Source organism: Coffea arabica, chromosome 3c, assembly GCF_036785885.1.
Source record: "Coffea arabica cultivar ET-39 chromosome 3c, Coffea Arabica ET-39 HiFi, whole genome shotgun sequence".
NCBI classification, from domain to species: Eukaryota; Viridiplantae; Streptophyta; class Magnoliopsida; order Gentianales; family Rubiaceae; genus Coffea; species Coffea arabica.
This window is the reverse complement of record NC_092314.1, coordinates 27,311,404-27,325,882: the sequence shown is the minus strand read 5'-3', so window position 1 is coordinate 27,325,882 and position 14,479 is coordinate 27,311,404. Positions and strand designations below refer to the sequence as shown.

General features: G+C 38.0%; 1 pseudogene; it reads right to left on the bottom strand.

Annotated features, from left to right (window-relative positions):
* The window catches only part of LOC113735762 (large ribosomal subunit protein uL4-like), a 78,815-nt pseudogene extending 67,543 nt beyond the window's left edge, over positions 1 to 11,272 (bottom strand).
* Between the last annotated feature and the right edge of the window lie 3,207 nt (positions 11,273 to 14,479).

Here is a 14,479-nt window from a genome sequence, read left to right as displayed (position 1 = left end):
TACATCTAGTTGATCTTCGTTCATCAAAGAGAAGTTGCTCTTCCTAGTGTTTGGTCTTCAAGTTTGGGTAAAGCTTGGTAGACACTTGGTTTGTTTCTCTATTTTATATTTCTGTTTAATAAAATCTTCATTGCTTATCTATACTTGCTTCTCTGATTAATATTGCTATTGTCTTCTAATCTACTTGGTTGATCATTACTAAAAAGGAAGGTAAATTTTCATTAAAGAAAAAAAGTGCATAAACTTGGTTAAGATTTTAATCAACCAATTCACCCCCCCTCTTGGTTGTCTGTGGGACTTACAATTGGTATCAGAGCTTGGTCTCCTTGAGATTAAGCTCTAACGGCTTGGAGTAAAGATGACAACCAGTCATGCTATGTTTGTTGAGGGGCAATCTGTTACTAGGCCTCCCATGTTCAGTGGCTCTAACTATGTTAGCTGGAAAGAACGAATGATTATCTTTTTGCAATCTATCGATATTGAACTATGGTTTATTGTGAGTGAAGGACCGCATGAAGCTAACTTTCTTGATGCAGATACAGGGTTGCTTCGGCCAAAAACAAGAGTTGAAATGAATGCTCAAGATAGGACTAATCTCACATTGAATGCCAAGGCCATGAATGTTATTTATAGTGCCCTAGATTCAAATGAATCAATCAGAGTAAAAGGCTGCAAATCGGCTAAAGAAATGTGGGATAAACTAAGAGAAATCCATGAGGGTGGTGACAATGTGAAAGAACAGAAAAAGGCCATCTTGGTCACGAAATATGAATCATTTAAAATTGAACCTCTTGAGAATATTGACAAAATGTATTGCAGGTTCACTGACTTGATCAAAGATCTCGAGGCGTTGGGCAAAGAGTACACCTTGGGAGAGAAGAACAGGAAAATTCTCAATGCCTTGGGCAAAGAATGGGAAAATAAAGTGACAGCAATAGAGGAGGCCAAGGATTTAAGTTCTGTGCCTATTGAATCTATCATTAACTCACTAACCACTTATGAGTTGAAACTGAAATCTAAAGTGCAGGAGGAAGAGGATGCTAGAGCAAAGAGAAACATTGCTCTAAAGACTACTCAAGGTGAAGATGATTCTGCTCATCTGGATGATGAAGACTCGGATGGTGATGATAATGATCTTGCTCTCATCACCAGAGGCTTCAAAAGAATCCTGAATAAAAGAAAGTTTAGAAGGGGAGGACCTAGCAATCAATTCCAGAATCAGCCATCTATCGCAAAGTATAAAGGTAAACAAGATTTCAACAAGAAACAGTTGGACAAATGCTTCGAATGTGGACAGATTGGACATTATGCAAACGAATGCCCCATGAAGAAGATGAAAGATGGAAAAGCTGATCGAAAGCCAAGATTCAACAATTTTCAGATTACTTGGAATGAATGCAACTCCGAAGGGGAAGTTGAAGAAGAAGAAGAATCTGCTCAAATGGCCTTCATGGCTATTGGAAATAATGAGGTAACCTCCACACACTCTCAATCTGAAAGTGATAATGATGAAGATGATGATCTTGAATCTTTTGTTGAAAAACTGCATAATGCCTTGAAGGAATCCTATGATAAAAACAAGCAGTTAAAACAGAAAATGGCTTTTCTCATTCAAGAAAATGCAAGTCTTTTTCAACAAAATAAACAACTAAAGACCGACAATGAAAGTCTAGTAAGAGCTGGATGTAATGTTCAAGATGAGCTTGATAGAAAGACAAATATTTGTGAAATGCTGAAGGAAAGACATGGTGATTTGAAAAAAAGGATGGACAGCTTGGATGAGAATTTGAAAGCAAGAAAGCAGGAGTTTAACAAAAGGAACATGTTATCTACACATCCTACTACTTTTCAAAGAACATTTGCACACAACAAAATTGCACATGGTTTCACAACATATAGAAGAGGTGAATTAAGATATGTCAAACCAGTACATGTTAAGGACTCTTCCATTATGTGTGTTTTTTGTTGTCAAAGAGGGCATTTGAAAAGTAATTGCTATGTGAAAAGAAATCTGAACAAAGGGATGAAGTGCATGTGGTTAGTTAGATACAATGCTAACTATTATGGACCCAAAAATTAAAAAGGGTACCAAACACGTTATCTTTTCAGGATAAAGGATCAAACAAGTCAAAATGGTTTATTGATAGCGGCTGCTCAAGGCACATGACCGGTGATCCTTCCTTGTTCATAAAGCTGAAATCAAAATCAAGTGGAAAGGTAACATTTGGTGATGATGTGAAAGCTAAGACAATTGGAATAGGTGATGTTGGTAAGGATGGTGAAACTTTTGTTCATAATGTGCTCTTGGTTGATAACTTAGGTTATAACTTGCTTAGTGTTAGTCAACTGTGTGATAAAGACTTGTATGTGTTATTTAAAAAGCATGAATGCATTGTACTTGATTCCAAATATAATGTTGTGTTCAAAGGTAAGAGGTTTAATGACATATATATTGTGATTCTTGATAAAGTTGATTCTTCTAGCTTAAAATGTCTTAAAGCTTCAAATGAAGATTCTTGGTTGTGGCATAGAAGACTTTGTCATTTTAACATGGATTTACTAAAGGAAATTTCGAAAAAGGAGTTGGTTAGAGGCTTGCCAAAAATTAGTTTTGATAAGGACAAAATATGTGATGCATGTCAATTTGGGAAGCAAACTAAAATTTCTTTTAAACCAAAAATGTGTGTATCTACTTCAAAACCTTTGGAACTCTTGCATCTTGATTTATTTGGTCCCACTCAAATCACTAGCTTGGGAGGTAAAAAATATTGTTTTGTAATTGTTGATGATTATTCCAGATACACTTGGGTGATATTTCTTGCTCATAAAGATGATGCCTTCAAGAATTTTACTTCAATGTTTGCTAAAGTGCAAAATCTGCTTGGGTTAAAAATTGTTAGGATTAGAAGTGATAATGGGACGGAATTCAAGTATTGTGGTTTTCCAGAATTTTGTGATCATAATGGTATAACACATGAGTTTTCTATTGCAAGGACTCCACAGCAAAATGGTGTTGTAGAAAGGAAAAACAGGACTCTCCAAGAGGCTGCTAGAACTATGTTGAATGAATGTAGGTTGCCTAAATATCTTTGGGCGGAAGCGGTAAACACTGCATGTTATGTGATGAATAGAATACTCTTGAGACCTATTTTAAAGAAAACTCCTTATGAGCTGATTTTTGATAAGAAACCTACGGTTGGTTATTTCAAAGTATTTGGTTGTAAATGTTTTATTTTGAATCTAAAGGAACATCTTGGTAAGTTTGACAAAAAATCTGATGAAGGAATATTTTTGGGGTATTGTGAGAATAAAAGAGGATATAGAGTTTTTAATAGAAGGACACTTGTGATTGAAGAAGCTATACATATAACATTTGATGAAGCCAATGATGATAATTCCAAAAGTTTGTGTGAGGATGATGATGTAGGTGTTCGAGAAGGAATGGAAAAGCTATCAATTGGAAATGAAGGAAGTTCTGAACCAGCAGCAACTGAAATGGAAAATGAAGTTCATAATGATCAAGAAGAGGAAGATGAAGACAAAAATGATGATCCACTCAAAGATCTTCCCAAGGCTTGGAAATTCAACCAAAATCATCCAAAAGAGCTTATAATTGGTGATCCATCCGAGAAGGTAAACACTCGTTCCTCATCTAGAAAATTGATTGATAATTTTGCTTTAGTTTCTCTTTTTGAACCCAAAAATATCAATGATGCTTTAAAGGATGAAAATTGGATTTTGGCTATGCAAGAGGAACTTAATCAATTTGAGAGAAATGAAGTTTGGACACTTGTTGATAGACCTCAAAATCAACCTATCATTGGCACAAAGTGGATTTTTAGAAATAAGTTGGATGATAAAGGTGTTGTTGTAAGAAATAAAGCCAGATTAGTTGCTAAAGGATATGCACAAGAAGAAGGAATAGATTTTGATGAAACATTTGCTCCCGTAGCAAGATTAGAATCTATTAGAATGCTTCTTGCTTTTGCTTGCTTCAAAGGTTTCAAATTGTTTCAAATGGATGTTAAAAGTGCCTTTTTAAATGGTTTTATTGATCAAGAAGTGTATGTGGATCAACCCCCAGGTTTTGAAAATACAAAATTTCCAAGTCATGTGTTTAAACTTTCTAAAGCTTTATATGGTTTAAAACAGGCTCCAAGAGCTTGGTATGAAAGATTAAGTGGGTTCTTGATTGAAAAAGGTTTCAAAAGAGGTATTGTGGACACCACACTTTTTACTAAGCATGTGTTGAATGACCTTCTCATTGTGCAAATATATGTTGATGATATTATCTTTGGTGCTACTAATGAGTATCTATGTAAGGAGTTTTCCACCACTATGCAAAATGAATTTGAAATGAGTATGATGGGAGAATTAAATTTCTTCCTTGGACTTCAAATACATCAAACTCTTGAGGGAATCTTTATCAATCAAGCAAAGTATACCAAGGAATTACTGAAAAGGTTTGGCATGGAGGACTCAAAGCAAGTTGGAACTCCAATGTGCACTTCTACAAAGCTTGACAAAGATGAAGAAGGTAATCATGTGGATGAAAAGCATTATAGAGGTATGATCGGAAGCTTACTCTATTTAACTGCAAGTAGACCTGATATTATGTTTGCAGTTTGCTTGTGTGCTAGATTTCAATCGTGTCCAAAAGAATCACATTTGAATGCTGTAAAAAGAATTTTTAGGTATTTGAAAGGTACATTAGACTATGGTCTTTGGTATGCTAAATCCAGTGAGTTTGCACTATATGGTTATTCGGATGCTGATTTTGGAGGGTGTCGTGTAGATAGAAAGAGTACTAGTGGATCTTGTCACTTTCTTGGAAATTCTTTAGTCTCTTGGTTTAGCAAGAAACAAAATGCAATCTCATTGTCTACAACCGAAGCAGAATATATTGCCGCTAGTGCATGTTGTGCTCAACTTTTATGGATGAAGCATACCCTGAATGACTATGGATTGTTGTATGACTGCATGCCTGTATTCTGTGATAATACTAGTGCTATAAATTTGACCAAAAATCCTATTCAGCATTCTAGGACAAAGCATATTGAAATAAAGCACCACTTTATTCGTGATCTTGTTCAAAAAGGTGAAATTTGTGTAAATTATGTTAGTTCTAAAGATCAATTTGCTGATATTTTTACAAAAGCTTTGCCATTAGATCAATTCATTCATCTAAGATCAAAATTAGGAATGTTCGAAAAATCATCATAAATTTTTCATTGCCTTCGGACGTCCGAAAGAGGATGAACGGACGTCCGATGATGTTCTTCAGCCATTTTCCAGATTGCACCTGTTCGGACGCAGCTGTCGGACGCACAACTTCGTTCGGCCGTCCGACAGTGCAACGGCTCATTTTTTAAAATAACTTTCTTCCTTATTTGCTTCAGTCTCTTCCTATTCTATCTCCTCTCGGACGAAAACCCTCTCTTCTCTCACTCTCAAATTCGTACCATTCTGTAGCTACCATTCCCAAATTGACTCAACCAAAACATTTCCCCATCGTTTGCGTTTCATTTCTCCTGATCATTTCACCAAACTGAGTAACACTTCGCAAATCCCCAAATTTTCCTCACAACCCTACTCTTGCATAACCGCTCTGTCAAATCTCGTTCAAGGTGTTTTTGTCCCAAAATTTCTGTGCGATTCACTTCCCTACTGTTGTGTGCATCATTTGCATCCTCCATTCCACACATTTAGAACAATGGTGAATCTAAGGGGAGGAAAAGTTACTGCCGGACGCAAGCATCCACTCAGGGATGAGGATGAGAATCTTCCTACTGTCAAACGGACATCCAAACGCTTCAAAAGGGGAGCTATCAAGGGTCAAATGTCACGACCTACTCCACAACCCACTTCTCAACCAGAATCTGGACAGGGGACCTCTTCTCAACCGCCTCCTAAATCAGTCCCTCTCCCTCCATTCTTTGATGATGCTGCGAAAGACAAATACGCCTGGATATCTCAGAAGGGTGTCATCCCTCAAAGAACTGTAAACCCCTCTGAATTTCGTTCCATAGGTTTAGAATCCATTCTAAGTCTATTTGATTTCCAGAAATGGTCGCATCTCATTTCCATGCCCAATGTCTACTATCCTGATATGCTGCATCAATTTTTTGCTAACCTTAGGAAAGGAACTGACCAAACTGAGATCATGTCTAGGGTAAATGGGGTAGACCTAATCTTTGATTCTGATACTGTGAATTCCATTTTAAAGACTACCATTGAACGTTTGTGCAAAGATAAGGTTGCTAATTTCTTTTCTTATGAAGAGCTTCCTACTGCTGCAAATCATTTTGATGGGACAAAAATGTTAACTTATTTCAAAAGAAGTTTTTCTTCACCTGCTGATGCTAAGTTGAATGATTTGGCTCCTGTGAATTTGATTGCCTTTTCTATCATTTCAAACTTGCTTGTGCCCACTGATGGCCATAGAACTGATGCAAACAAAATGGAGCTGTATCTTTTTTACTGTTTTCGAGAAAAAATTCGGATTGATTTTGGCTTTGTCATGTGCAAGTTTTTACTTCGCTATGCTACTGACTCTCGAAGAAAACTATCCTATGGGAAGTTTCTTCAAAAGATTTTTGAATTTTACAAAGTTCCAATTCTAGGTGTTTGTCCCAAAGAAGCATCTTCTTATGCTTTTACCAGAGCATATTTTGAAAGGAAAAATCTTATTTTTAAAGATAATCTGTGGGCATATAAGGGGGCATCATCTAGTGAACAAAGATCTAAGACTGTACATGATTCTTCACCCATTTCACTCACTCCCATTCACCCTAGGAAGTCTACCACTAAAGCATCTTCCTCTTCCAGTAATGAGGTAATTGAGCTTCTTCATGAACTCAAACAGCATGTTCTTCTTCTAGAACATGGCCTAATGCTCACCATGTCTTCTGAGCAACAAGCTGCCTTTCTTGATAAAAAGAACCTTCTTTTTCCTCCACCTGTGGTTGAGGAAGTCTCACATGACAAAGAACCTCGAACCACTGATCCAGGTTCATCAGTTCCAGATCCGAATCCATCAACTCCTGTGACTCCTCATGGCCCTTCCACATCAGACAAAGGCAAGGCACCAATTGAAGAAGCTACTGAAGATGATGAAGAAACTGATGAGGAAGACCTCTCTCAATATCAGCTCTCTCGGAGGACTCCTGGATCCACTTAGTTCATCATTTAGGACATTTGCATTCTGTTTGTCTCTTTTATGTGTTTGTGGTATTCAACAATGAATATGTATTGTAATGGATATTTTAAGTTTCTTTTGGTATGATCTGGTGGATGTTTAAGTACTGTTTTGATGAATGTCTAAATATTTTGATGAATGATTGTCTATTCTGCTTGTGTGAATGTAATGAATTTGTGGATTGTATGATTGTCTATTGAATATGATTGTTTATTTTAAGTACTGTTTTGATGGATGTGTTGGATGGTGTCACCAGGATGTTGATTTGTGAACTTGTGTAAATTTGTGACTGTGTGGATGACAAAAAGGGATGTTGATGTTGATGTGATTGGTTGCCCTTTTGTGATGACAAAAAGGGGGAGATGGTATAATGATTGGATTGAGTGATGATTGGTGATTGATGAATGATTGGATTGAGTGATGATTGGTGATTGATGATTAGTGATGTTAGGATATGTTGGATTGATTGTTTAAATTTGGATTGGCTGATATGCTTAATTGTGATGATTAGTGATGTTAGGATATGTTGGATTGATTGTTTAAATTTGGATTGGCTGATATGCTTAATTGTTTAATGTTTAATTGTTTAACTCGGATGGGCAGCCAAGTGAGGGGGAGGTTTTCAAAATTTTTAAATTTTAGGATTCACTAAGACAGGGGGAGTTTTCATTTCAATCATCAATTTCATTTCAAACTTTTGTTTTGTCATCATCAAAAAGGGGGAGAATGTTATTCTTGGTTTTGATGATCACAAAAGTTTGTTTATACAGACCAAGAAAGTGAACACTTTGATCAGGTCTGTTGGAACAAAGAAAGCATATGTTCGTTTATCTCCTGACTACGTTGCTTTGGATGTGGCAAACAAGATTGGAATAATATGAATGAATTTAGTCATTGTTTTGTTTTCGATCAAAGATATTGTCTTTTAAGTATGTCTAGTTTGTCATTCTTGGTACTTTGAAATATTTGTCTAACCTTCCTCAAATACAAGTGTTTTTTGTCTATCCAAGAATCAGGTTCAAATATGTCATGAAATGTAAAACAACCAAAATGAGAAGCAAAAACAGGACAATCAGGTCGGACGGCCGAAAGGAAACTGTCGGACGTCCGAAAAGATAAAGAACATCAGGAAGGAAGCACCGTCGGACGCTCACATGGAAGCATCGGACGTCCGGAAGGATCGGACGCTTGCCATCGGACGCTAATCAACCGCATCGGACGTCCGAAAAATTCCAAGATAACTTGCTAGCTCTCGGCCCAAGGTCGGACGCTGTGCTGTCGGACGACAAAGAACTTATCGGACGTCCGAACCTCAACTTGGCTATCATCGGACGATTGGTTCGGACGATGATTCGATCGTCGGACGTCCGACAGCCCCAACGGCTAGTTGACTCTTCAGCTGCCTTCTATCCGTTGGAAGCATTGATGAAGCCCATTTCTGGATCCCTTTAAAATCAAACTGGTCTGAACGAAGTAGGAACTTTTGCTCACTTTGTTTACAAGTTCTCAAGAGATATTTTAGCTAGAAAATAGTCTCCAAAGCAGATTTGTATTAAAGTGGTGTGAATTTCTGTTGAGCATTTCTTTTGTGGTTGAAAGGATCTTTAGTGTAGCTTTGTTGAGGGTTTTCTGAGTGATTGTAAAACTTCCTAGCTTGACTAAGTGAGGCTTAGGGCAAGGAGGAAGAGCTCCCTCCATTGTACATCTAGTTGATCTTCGTTCATCAAAGAGAAGTTGCTCTTCCTAGTGTTTGGTCTTCAAGTTTGGGTAAAGCTTGGTAGACACTTGGTTTGTTTCTCTATTTTATATTTCTGTTTAATAAAATCTTCATTGCTTATCTATACTTGCTTCTCTGATTAATATTGCTATTGTCTTCTAATCTACTTGGTTGATCATTACTAAAAAGGAAGGTAAATTTTCATTAAAGAAAAAAAGTGCATAAACTTGGTTAAGATTTTAATCAACCAATTCACCCCCCCTCTTGGTTGTCTGTGGGACTTACAAGATTTTGAATTTCGAATGGATAACCTTTGGTTTTAGCTTGTGTTATGGTTTGATTGGATCTAATTTCGTAAAAGCATGTGATCTGATTGAAATTAGTGATATTTGGACCCTTTGGTTTAACTATGGACTTAGGAAGGGTGGTGCACGCCGTGAGGCCTTTTGTATCCTGCTTGCATATACTTCTATATGTGGCATTTAATTGCCTTTATGCAGTATTTGACATATTGGGTTTGTTTTGTGACTTCTAACTCGTGCTATAACTTTTGATACAAGTAAAGAAGCATGTTTTGATTCTAAATATTTTTGCAACTTGTATATGCATTAAGTTCTTTTATGGTTAATTATTCTTTTTCTTGTGCTTATAGACTTCTATTAAGTATGGCAGCAGGAATGAGAAAAAGGGGTCGTGGCCTAGGGCTTAGACAACCCCGTACTCATGAGAGAAATTGATGGGTAGTCCTATATAATATAATGGGGGCGACGCCCTAACCCATTGGCTAGCCTTGTAACTCGAGCCGGCAAGGGCTTGGTCAAGAAACTTGGTGAACCTTGGGAAGTGTTATAGCTTGATCCAAATAAGGGGTCTTGCTAGGTATACTTGTTAAGTGATACCACCTACATGCTTGTTTGGTTACGGATCCAAGAGGGTGTCATGGTGGCTGGAGGTAGTAAGTGGAGTTCTACATGGATAACTGTGAAAGTTGACGGAGGGTCAACTACTTGAGCTTGGATCGCGCGTGGATTAGCTCCTGAGAGCTTCCGTATCCTTTTATTGTGATTAAATTCCCTAGTTGCTTAACGTTTCGTAGTTACTTGTTACTCGAGTTATTGCTTTATATTGTGTCTTTGCTAGCATGCTTGCATGTTTTTCCCTTGGCCTCACTGAGCGTTAGCTCACCTCAATTTGTTTTCCTTAACAGGTTTGGAAGTGGAAGTTTTGAGGCTTAATTAGTGACCCCAAAAATAATTTTTCCCCACAGGGCTCGAGGCCAAAGAAAGCGCTTGTATTGAGTTATTAGTGCCTGAAGGGATATCTCATATATAATTTGAATTCGATTCACTTGATAAGTATTTGAGTACTGAGGACTTTTGTCTTATTTGGGGAATGATACCCTTACTTGAGATTTATAATGTATCTTATCTCGTTCTAAGTTTGAAAAATGTTATTTCGTTTATTCTTGAGGTTGTACCCTATGTTATTGGATGTGATTGATGTATTTTAATTGAGGACTGTAGTGAGTCCCGGCGAGAGCTGGGCAGGCAGTTCGCCGAGCCCTTTGGTTTGCCTTAGGGGGAGGTGGGGCTGTCATAACTCATCCCACGTTTTGGGTTTCTTTAACAGGGTTCGAGACCAAGAGTGCTCGTGAATAGTACTAGATTGCTATCTTTTGAAGACTTTAAATTGTATTACAGCAGATGGCTGTAGTAAATATTCTTTTGGGTTGTATTAAGTTTGAGAACTGATTAATTGTAAGTGTGAGATATTTTGGAGTACTTTAATTATGTATTGAAGTTATTTGAAGTATTCCGAACTTTTGAATTAAGGATTGTAGTGAGTCCTGGCGAGAGCTAGGCAGGTGTTCCGCGAATACCCTTTGGTTCGTCTTAAGGAGAAGTGGGGGCGTCACAGGTTGCCATAGGCACCCTGACCAGCACAGTGAGTGCCACCGCCAGGAACACGAGAGATACGAGAAACAGCACGACCAGTACCCCAAGACTCAGCCGAGGTCTGGTGGCCGGCAGACCTAGAGACGGCGTACGGTTGGCGAGAGTTCTTGGAGATGTGATACCCTAACTTTTAGGATACTATTGTTGTTTAGTTTCAAAGAGAATATTATGATTTCTTTATTTAAGACATTGTTTTGCTTTAAACATGACAAACGCTAAATTCTAGAAACCATAAAGTCTAATAAAAAAACCCTAGTTTACTTGTGACTAACCGATTTTCTTAAATCTCTCATTTTGAATCAAAACCCTAATTGTAATCACTGGAATTGTAAAATCCCTCATATTTTCTTAAAATTCCTTTTTATTTGGCATTTATTCCCTTATAATAGCTATACTACTCATTTTACATCCCCAATGTTTAGAATAAAGAATAGAATTAAGAGTTTTCCCTTTTGCATTCATCGTTAGGGTAAACTAAGATTTTTACGCCTATCCGTAATGTGACTGTGACGACCCCACTTCTCCCAAGGGCGGATCCAAGGGTATCGGCGGGCCGCCTGCCTAGCTCACGCCAGAACTCAAAACTTAAAGTTCGAAAGAGCACTAAATACAATATATACAATCCAAAAGTTATATTTACATCTTCATAAGTCTCGAGTCAAACCACTCTAATATACTACAACCACAACCAGCAGAAGATAGACCCTAAGAAGGGTCCTTATACAAATCACCAAAACAAAAACAAACATCCTAACTGTCCAACTATTACAAACAAACTTAACTACACTAGTGTAAGTGCCAAAATCCCCGCGTCGGCCCCTGCTAAGGAAAACAAAAGGAATGGGGTAAGCTAAATGCTTAGTAAGTAAACAGGGGCGAAAGCATAAATTCACGTAGCAACAATTACACAATAAGAGTAAAGCAAAAGCAGAAAAGTAACATCACATAATAAGGATACAGGTGGTTCCAAAGCCAATTCATATGCCATGCGTGATCTCCTACCGACACTCCGTCGACCACACTTAATAGTCCGTAGAACTTCACTTGTACACCCACCGACACCTTATCACCCTCACTGGCCAATCACCTCACAAACTTGCCCGGGCGAACGAAATCACAAACTTGAGCTTGAGTCACAAGTTCGGGTCACAAACTTGGTCACCTTCTCGGTGAACCGGATTCACAAAATTGGTTCATAACATGAACCTACAAACTTGGTGACCTCAGACTAAGTTGGACTGACTTCGACCAAGCCCTAACCGGCTCGAATAGTCCAAATAGGTCTTAGATCGGGCCCACGAACTCACAAACTTTACAAACTTCACAAACTTTACTCGAAAGTCGCCCCGAGCCACAAGCTCAAGGGTTTTGGTTCCAAAAGGTTCATATACATATGCCAAGTACAATTATACATTCAAATTAGGGTTTAGGTCGAGTGCGATAAAGTACACCCTCGCCTAAGTACCCTTTTCACATATCTCAAACACATAGCAAAGAAAACACATCAAACTGGCCTGAATACTTACTCAGAAACTGAAATAACAAAAGTACGAAGTCGGATAGAAATGAACAGCTAGTAGTGGGCCCCACCAGTTCCGCCCAGCTCACCACCGTCTGAAATAGAAGATTGTGTCACATAATATCGCAAACGGCTACTATCGTGCCTAAAACAAGCAAAACGGCAGAACGACACGCGCGCACGTAAATATGACGAACGGAAACGGAAACGGCCGTTAGCGGAAACGGCAGATTTGACACTCGTTTCTAGTTTACTCATAAATTGAGCTACGAATATCGGATTAAGGCGTATGAGATGCCATATCGAAGCTTAAAGGATGAACAACAACTGTTATGAAGACATCCAGAACTGAAACTGGAGGCTTCAGTCCCAAATGAACCAAACACAATCACTTACGAAATCTGGCCAATGCACAAATGGTCAGTTTTGAGTGCAACTGTTTTCTATGCTACACATGGTCAAAAGAGCTGAAAATTGGCAGTTAGATAGTTCATTCCAAATGGAACAACTTTCATGAAGGTCGGCAATCCAAATTCGGAACGGAAATTGGTCATCAGGACCAAAACAGATCTGACCAGAAAATGGTCATCTTCACGGACAAGCCTTGTTTCCTCGGCTATATCTCAGGTTTTATAAATCCGATTCATGAAATTCCAAGGGCGTTAGAAAGCTCTGATATAGGGCTATAAGTTTGGTGTTTTGGTCGCAAGCCCAAACAGCTTGTAACCCAGTCAAATGTGAAGCCAAAGTTCCAGTCATACACTTTCCAAAAACGTAACAGAATTTGACGGTCAAAACAGGTCTGAGTATTTCGTTTATAGCTCAGGATATACTAATCCGTTTACCCTGAACATTTACAGAAATATCCAGGACTTAAGGGGCTACAATGTTGAAGAAGGAAACTTTGTCCAATTTTGAATGTAACAAGGTCAAAAATGCAAGACACTATACCAGAATCGCAAGACAGGATCACAAACCGTATTTGACCTCAATATGCGGTAATGGCACCAAATTCACTACGGTTATCGGATGGGGGTGTAAGACCCACCGTTTCGAAGCTAAGTAACAGGGCTACAACAATGTAGAAGGCCACTCAGTCCAAATCCTAGCACAACTAGGTCAAATATGCAAAATACGAAACCAGAATTACCAAAACAGGTTTGCAAATCACATAATGCTGTAATGAGTCCAACTCAGTCTATACAAGTCCAAATGCATTGATTCCAAAAGCATATGGTAGCTAAGACATTCCTCTATATTTCATCAGAAGACACCAACATCTAAAACCAAAGCAATTCCAGTCAAAATGGCCAATTACAAGTGCAGTTTTCGCATTCTGATCAACCCAGTACAGCAACAGTAAAATCGACATATCTCATTCTACACTAATCCAAATGACCTGAAATTTTACAGGCACATCAAACACATCAATGCCTACAACTTTCATGTTTTAAGCAAAGTCCAATTCGGCCTCTAATCCTATGATCCAAAACCGGACAGAATTAGGGGTTTTGAAACCCTAACATTTCACATTTCAATCCAAATCCAAAATTGGTTGCAATTATCACTAATTCACACCTACTAGAGTCATTCCCCCTCATTATCAACCATCATAGATGACCACAACATCACATTCATATTAAACCAGAAAATTCCTCAAAAATATAAAAACTTCACCAAATCACTTCAAATCAAGAAATAAATCACAAATATCATCACTTTAGCCACTACTAAGCATAACTTAAGCATCATTAGGTGTAGGAGTATGTTCAATCATCACTTACCTAGTATACAAGAGAAGAGGAGTTGTAGACCACCTTAGCTCTTCCAAACAAATCCACAAAACAACTCACAACCACCACTTGAAGGTGTTTTATGGAGCAAAATCAAGGTTGGATGGTTGGTTTTGATGATTTGGAACAAGATTGAAGTGTTTCTTCCTTGTACTTGGAGTAAGAGAGAGAGAAAGAGAGGAAGAGAGGGCCGGCCACAAGGTGAAAGAAAATGGTGATTTTTGGTTAATTTTTTAGATATTTAACCAATTTGGTCAAAAGTCAAAAAATGAAATAGTAATTCATAAGTCTTCTCCA